Below are 8,709 nucleotides of genomic sequence, written 5' to 3'. Positions count from 1 at the left end.
AAATAGCATAAACCATAACCTACCTCCACCGAAGAATTGTTATCAAGCAATCCACTTTCCCCAAGGCTGCGTTCTTCCTCTCTCTCTCTCGATCGTTTCTCTCTTTTTTTTCTCTGTTCTTTCTATTTTTCTTATTCAAAACCCTTCTTCTTTTACCCTAATTAGCATATAATTAAGTATAAAAGATGGTGAAATACCCCACTATTTGTTTCAAGGTTATCTCTTTTAACCCCCAAGTAATTGAATTATTAACATTAATCCACTAACTTTATAATTATAAGCATGAATAGTCCAAAACGCCCCTTAAAACATTTAACAGAAATCCGACCCAGTCAGGGTTACGCAGCCTGTGACGGCCCGTCGTGCCTGCGATGGTCCGTCCTGCTTCTTCCATCACAAAGTTCAGAGACTCAATTCATTAAAGAGTCTGTGACGGCCCGTCGTGCCTGCGACGGTCCGTCCTGCCATTTCGTCGCGAAGTTCAGAGAGTCGATCTCAGTACCCAAATTTCTAAATTCTAAGTGTTTTGGAACGAGACCCCCTCGACGGTCCGTCGTGCCCATGACGGTCCGTCGTGGGATCCGTCGACCAAGACAGTGATTTCCAGAAATAAACTCTGCTGCTCAAAACGACTAAACAGGTCGTTACAACAATACACATCTTTGGTCTTTGATCGAATGCATCTCTGAATTGCTCAAAAAATCACCTTCAAGATAAATCATTCTCTGAATCGACAATAGCATAAGCAAGTGGCAGTATACTCCCTACACCATGTACAATTTGTTTAATACAATTTTCATATATTTTTACTGCAATTATAATTCACTTTAAGTACATAGTTCTCAAATTTAATATAGAAAACACTAGTATCATATTTGAAAGTCTGACCTGCTGCATCCAAGGTGTTAGCGGTTAGTAGTGTCCTTTTATACGCTCCTTTTAAGAAAGTTCCATCAACAACTACAATTGGTCTACAATATTCCCATCCTTTTATCGAGGTGAACAAAGCTACAAATGCATATAAAAAACGATCATCCTTTGATTTGTGCAATCTTATATGAGAACCAGGGTAAGTTGCCTCTAGTATGTGAAAGTAGCTTGGCAACTTTGCATATGATTGAATTGGATCACCCCAGATTAATTCAAGAGCTGCTTCTTTAGCTCTCCAAGCTTGCATATATGTGAGTCGCACACCATTCTCAACTAACATGTTACATTGCATGTCTTTTGGTGTGTAAATTACATCTGATTCAGCATATTTACCCACAATAATACTTTCAACAACAGTCTTAGTTGCTAGCCTTTCTGATAATGAATTATGTAGCAACAAACATGTGTGTTCGCTTTCAAATTCTCTAATCTTGAAAATTTCAAATTTGTTCAAGCTTGAAGCTCGTAAACTCCAATTGCAGTTTTCTCCTAGGCACTGTATCGAATATCTGTAGAAAAAATATTAATATACAATTAATAATTTAAAGTGACTTGAATTTAGGTCTTACCTGATTGCGCTTGATCTTGTTGTTTTGAATTGAAAATGATTAAGAATGGAATGTCTTTTTAGTGCACTGGTGAGGACATATTTATTCTTATACACCTGATCTTTCTCAAATAAAGAGTGATTGGGATTAACAATGATGCCTGGTGCTAATTCTTCTAGCTCATCAACTTACTCACATGATCCGAATCCAATTAACCCTATCGCTTCATCAATGCCATTAAATGTATTAGAGAAGTATGAATTGTGTATAACCCTCATATCTCCTGAAGTGTCTGAACACAAAAGTGGAATGAGTGTAGGATTAGTCTCCAAGTTGACTGATTCAGTTGTTGTAACACATAAAGGGTATCTTGCCATATCTCGATGTTCCTTTTTGATTTCAAGATATACCTTTACCCCCATATCATTATGAATTTGAATTGGAGGGGACCTTTCATCAATTTTATATATGATTTCAACTTTACTTCTTGATGTGTCTATTGACAATTGAGTAGCAATTACAGAAACGAGGGTGACAAACTTTGAATCTGTGTGTATCAACACACCATCTGCCAAGTAATTAATATATCTGTTGCTAGGATCCTATCGTCCATTGAAGTAAAGCATCACAACTAGAATAGTCATATTTTTTCTGCACATTATTAAAAAGTGTATTACTGAAATTAAAAGACTAGAGAGAGACATATAGACTAATCTGCTAGAAGAGCACCACGATGCTAACAACTGAATTAAACCTGAATTAAAGTCTTATTACACAAATGCTAACAGGTAAATTAAACATGTATCTATTGTGATCATGGCTTGCATATAAATAAGTCAGAAATTGAATAAAAATGACCATTGACAAAGTAAAAGTTTCAGCTAAACAAACTGCTTGAAGAGCACCACTTAACATAAATCAACAAACAAAGGCTTCCACACAAAAAGAAGAAATTAAACATTTAAGACCACAAGTTGCAAGCACCGACAAAGGAATAGTTAAGTGCAAAGGAGGCCAACAAAAATCGTAGATTGCAGTGCAAGAACCCTAAATGAACAGAGTATACTCAACACTAACCTTTAAAATTTTCACAAGTGAATTAAACCTGAATAAACTTGAATTAAAGCTATATTATACAAATGCTAACAAGTGAACTAAACCTGAACTAAAGTTGTATTACACAAATACTAACAAGTGAATTAAACCTGAATTAAAGCTATATTACACAAATGTTAACAAGTGAATTAAACCTGAATTAAAGTTGTTACACAAATGCTAACAAGTGAACTAAACCTGAACTGAAGTTGTACTACACAAATTCTAACAAGTGAATTAAATCTGAATTAAAGGTATATTGCACAAATGCTAACAAGTGAACTAAACCTGAATAAAGTTGTATTACACAAATGCTAAAAAGGGAACTAAACATGAATTAAAGATGTATTACACAAATACTAACAAGTGAACTGAACCTGAATTGAAGCTGTATTACACAAATGCTAACAAGTGAATTAAATCTAAATTGAAGATGTATGACACAAATGCTGACAAGTGAATTAAATCTGAATCGAAGTTATATTACACAAATGCTAACAAGTGAACTAAACCTGAATCGAAGCTGTATTACACAAATGCTAACAAGTGAACTAAACCTGAATCGAAGCTGTATAACACAAATGCTAACAAGTGAATTAATCTAAATTGAAGCTGTATTTTACAAATGATAACAAGTGAATTAAATCTGAATTGAAGCTGTATTACACAAATGCTAACAAGTGAACTAAACTTGAATCGAAGCTGTATTACACAAATGCTAACAAGTGAACTAAACTTGAATCGAAGCTGTATTACACAAATACTAACGGGTGAATTAAATCTGAATTGAAGTTGTATTACACAGATGCTAACAAGTGAACTAAACGTGAATTGAAGATGTATTACACAGATGCTAACAAGTGACTAAAATCTTAATTGAAGTTGTATTACACAGATGCTAACAAGTGAACTAAACCTAAATTGAAGTTGTATTACACAAATGGTAACAATTGAATAAAATCTGAATTGAAGTTGCTAAACCTGAATTGAAGTTGTATTATAAAGATGCTAACAAGTGAATTAAACCTGATTGAAGTTGTATTACGCAAATGCTAGAAGAGATCATACTGATTAGATAAGAGAACTAAATACCAGACACTCACAGGAACTTGAACCAAACGAAATCTCAACATAAATCAACAAACAAAAAGGCTTCCACACAAAAAGAAGAAATTAAACCTTTAAGACCACAATTGAAAGCGCAGATTAAAAGATTAGTTAAGTATAAAGCAGGCCAACAAAACCGCAGATTGCAGTGCAAGCACCCTAAACGAACAGAGCTTACTCAACACTAACCTTTAAATTGCAATGCCGAGAGAAAATTGAAGTCGCCGGAGAGGAAATTGCAGTCGTCGGAAAGAAAATCACAGTCACGGGAGAGAAAATTGCATGGGCGTGAGAAAATCGCAGACGTAATAAAATCGTTGGGCGTGGGAAAATTTTGGTGCGAGAGAAAAAATATGAAGTTGAATATTCAATTAAATTGACATTTATTTGTTAAAAAAATAATGTTGACAATTATGGTAATTATTTTTAAAAAGGTAGACACGGAAGTTATTTCCCCTTATTTTTAGATGGGGATCTTTCACATATAGCAAACAAAAGTCATATTTGTATGCTATAGCTAAATTTGCATAATTGCGCTCCATAGCAAATATATAACTGTATAATTCGCTATACATATACAACTGTATAATTCACTGGCCTAAATTGTATAATTCGCTGGTCTCGCTATGCATATATAATTGTATGATTCGCTGGCCTAAATTGTATAATTCACTGGCCTATTTCGCTGTAGTTGTATAATTCGCTGGCCTATTTCACTGCAATTGTATAATTCGCTGGCCTATTTCGCTGCAATATGCGTATAAAATTTGCTTTGCATACAATTGAGTCGAAGTAAAATGTTTGTATATTGTATAATTATAATTGTATAGGAAGAAGATATATGTTTTTCTCTCGCTTTATACAAAAACAGAAACACGATTTATACACTTCTGTTGTATATAAAGAGAGAGAAAATTTTATTTTACTGCAATTGTATAATTCATAATTGTATAATTCGCTGACCTTTTTCGCTGCAATATTTTTATAAAACTTGTATTTGTATACAATTGAATCGAAGTAAAATATTTGTAAATTGTATAATTAAGTGTATAGCACGAAGATATATATTTTTGCATGTGTATATACAATTTTCTCTCGCTTTATACAAAATAGAAACATAATTTATACACTTCTGTTGTTTAAAGCGAGAGAGGAGAGCAGAGGGAGAGTGGCGAGCGAGAATTTTGGGAGAGAGGCGACTGACAAACTTTGGCAAACGTTTGCTATGAGTACAATTAAATCAAACAGTAGTTATTCCATTTATTTTAGGTTATTAGTTTGCTATTATATACAATTATCCCTTTTTAAAACTACTAACAAAAGAAATAATTAAAAAAAGACATAAAAATGATGATAATGAATGTAAGAAGATTACGTTAAAGTTTGTTTCAAAAATTCTACCTAAAAGGAATTCAAAATTCTTTTTAAATATAATGTAATATTTTAATTGATTTATATTGTTAAATATTATAATTTCTTATGTATATCAAGCAAGGACTTTAATTAATCTCAAAGTTCTTAAATAATTAAAATATTGTCTTATTTTAAAAAGAAATTAACTTCCATGGATTGAAAATAGACGGAAAAAAATAAAATTACACGCCAGTTCATTTTAGAAATATTTCTCTCTTAATTTAATTATTGTATTGCTATATTTAAATTAAAATAACAAAAAGAGTATAAATATTTATTTCTCTTAATTTAATTATTATATAATTATATTTAAATAAAAATAATAAAAAGAGTATTGTAGGAGTTTGTTTAGTATTGTTATTGGGTTGTGAGAAATAACAAAGATTCTTTCACTACTTTCTTGTCCTTCATTATTTTTACCTTGTTCTTCGTTAACACTCCAATTGGAGACAACCATCAACTTAATTTACAGTTCAAATTACCATATAATACTTTATTATTATTATTATTATTATTATCATTATTATTATTATTATGAAAATATTAATAAAAGTGATTATATTAAGACAAAGTATTTCTAAAATTAAACTAATGGTGTAATTTTTTTATCCGGTTAATCTCTTTTATAAAAGTGTTCATCGATCTCTTTCAATTGAAAATGGTTTGGTTTTAAAAATTCTAGGTAAATAACACTATAGGTAAAAGTTGATTCATAAATCAACTTTGCTAAAAAATAATAATCCTAAGTCTGTACAAAGAAAAGAAAAGACATTATTAACATCACATTTAGTACTTTACACTTTTGAAAATAATTCCTAAATCAGCTTTGTTATAAAAAACAATTAAAAAATATTCCTTAATCTCTACAAAGAAAAGACATTATCACAATTAGTACTCTTCGAGTTCAAGTGCAATACTAATATTCTCAACTCTTCTATAACGAAAGTTTAGTTGATTATAAAGTCCTAAATATTAGAAAAATAATTAAACTATAATTAGTTTTTTTTTAAAATAGCGATTAAAACGATTTTGTTTATGGTAAAATATTTAAAAGTTCTAACCAATATTTCTAAGAAGTAGCTCTTGTGCTTTAATATAATACTAGTTAAGTATACGTGCTTTGTATAGATCATATATATATACACACAAATTATGCTCTATGTATTTTATGTATTATATAAAAAAACTTAAATAACTTTGATTTTGATGTTTCGAGATATATGAGTTATCTTTGATATCTACTTTAACTTTGTAATTGGTATTTAAAGTAAAAATTAATTATATTGTTATTAATACACAAAAATACACTCTAAAGTCTAAACAATATATAAGGTAAATGAAACACAAATTATGTTACATAAATGCATAATAGTATAACACAAGTATTTGTAAAAACAAGCTAAAACTCACCCAAAAATACAATTTTAAAAAATTACGTTATTCGAGTTTATTAACGGAATCATCATATATCATAATTTGTCTTTAAAAAGGAAGCAAAGAATCAAACTCACAATTAATTAATTATTAGTTTAAAGAATTCAAATCCTAAGGTAAAGATAAATTAATTCCATTAGTTAAAAGAATCATAATCCTAAAGTGACTCTTCAATTACTTACCCCCATATATTTTAGGAGTTTAGTAAAAGAAAACTACTTACTTTTTAAAATTTTTTTAGCAAAAAACTTTTTTCTTTGGGACATTTTTAAAGCTATTCTCGTACTTTTTAGCTATTGTTTATTGGGACCTCTTTTGACTATTTTTTGGGACATTTTTCAAACCTACTCGGTTTTAATTGGAAAAATATTTTTAGTAAGAATTTAACTATAATACGAATATCTTCTTTATTTAATTTTTAATTTTTTTAAGCTATATTTTGGGAGTTTTTAAACTATTTTTTGGACCTTTTTTTTTTGGGAACATTTTTAAAGCTATTCTCGTACTTTTTAGCTATTGTTTATTGAGACCTTTTTTGACTATTTTTTTTTGGACATTTTTCAAACCTACTCGGTTATAATTGGAAAAATATTCTTAGTAAGAATAATAAGAAAATCTCCTTTATTTCAATTTTATTATATGTTTACTATAATAATACTAGGATTTATGTTATAGTGAATAATTAAAATTAAAAAGAAAAGGGTGAAAAGACGATTTTATTTAAAAAAGAATCAGGATAAAAAGTTAGGAAGAATTAGAAAACGAAACCCTTTGTATTTTGGTTATAAAAAGACCCAATTAGTTACATTCTATTACTAGTTGATAATAATGATTGAAGAATCAACAATGAGGAAGCCAATGGCAATAGACTATTTAACAAATATATTGGAAGTTGAACAGAGATCAACAATGGCTATTGACGTAGATAGCATGTTTGGCGAAGGTGTATTTTGTGGCGCTGAAGAACAAATTCGTGTCGTTGATTCAAACTTTTTTAATCGTTTTGAGGATGATTTTGATGATTCGGATATAAACTAAAAACTATATGTTGTTGTTTCCTCTTCTTCTAGGGTTTAGTTAATTTTTTCTCAAGGAATAAACCAATAACTTAATTGTTGAATTTTTATTTTATGTGATGTTGTTTATTCTATTACTACTTTTTTTTTTATCAACTTCTAAATTCATTATAGTCACCGACAAGGATTGTGGTGGAGTGGTAATTACTCCTTTATCAATTCGAGAAACTTTTCAGCGTGAATTCAAATTTAGTCGTATTCCAATTTGAATACCGGACAGTGGATGAGAAACAAAAAAAAAATTCATCATGTCTTCCTTTACTTGGTCACTTTGTCGTCTTTCATCGCGCGGGGATCTTAAGTTTTTAATTCATCAGTTCCATCATTCCAAATTAATTAAATTTGAAAAATAAAAAATGCCTAAAAAATTTAATTAATATGAAATAAAAGGATATTGTTTTCTTAATAGATGTGTTCTTGAAAACTGAACATAAGTTAATTTAAAAATGAAAAATATCTCAAAGTTCAATAAATATGGAATGAAGGGAGTATTGTTTTCTTAATAAATATGTTACTTCAAAAGTAGATAAGTAATTAAGAACAAAAAGCCCGAATTTAAGTCTCACCGGATACACATTTTAGTTTACTTCCCGTAGAAACCATAAAAGAAAAATGTCTTGATAAACAACAATACATAATTGAGGTAACCATATTAAATAATCACTAACCTGATCATCATATTTCTTAATTATTTGAAACAACAATACATGATCGAGGTAATTAACCACATTAATTAATCACTGACTTTATCATATATTTCTTAATTTTGGCACATATAGATAGCCTTATTATAACGTGTGATTATTATCGTTATACTTAAAGTACTTAATATGATTATTATTGTTATACTTAAAGTACTTAATATGATTTGTTGATTATTGTTATGCTTAAAGTACTTAATATGACTACGGCTAATAAAAATAACATGATTTGTCATTAGGATTGATTATTGTAATTGTATTCGAGTGAGTTCTCAATAACATACTTAATATGACAATGTCATTGTATTCGAGTGATTTCTCAATAACATACTTAATACGATTACGACTAATAAAAATACATTTAAATTTCTCATTATACGATTGATTATTATAATTGCATTGAAC

The sequence above is a fragment of the Solanum pennellii genome, chromosome 5, assembly GCF_001406875.1.
Source record: "Solanum pennellii chromosome 5, SPENNV200".
NCBI lineage: Eukaryota > Viridiplantae > Streptophyta > Magnoliopsida > Solanales > Solanaceae > Solanum > Solanum pennellii.
Note: the sequence above shows the minus strand (reverse complement) of the source record.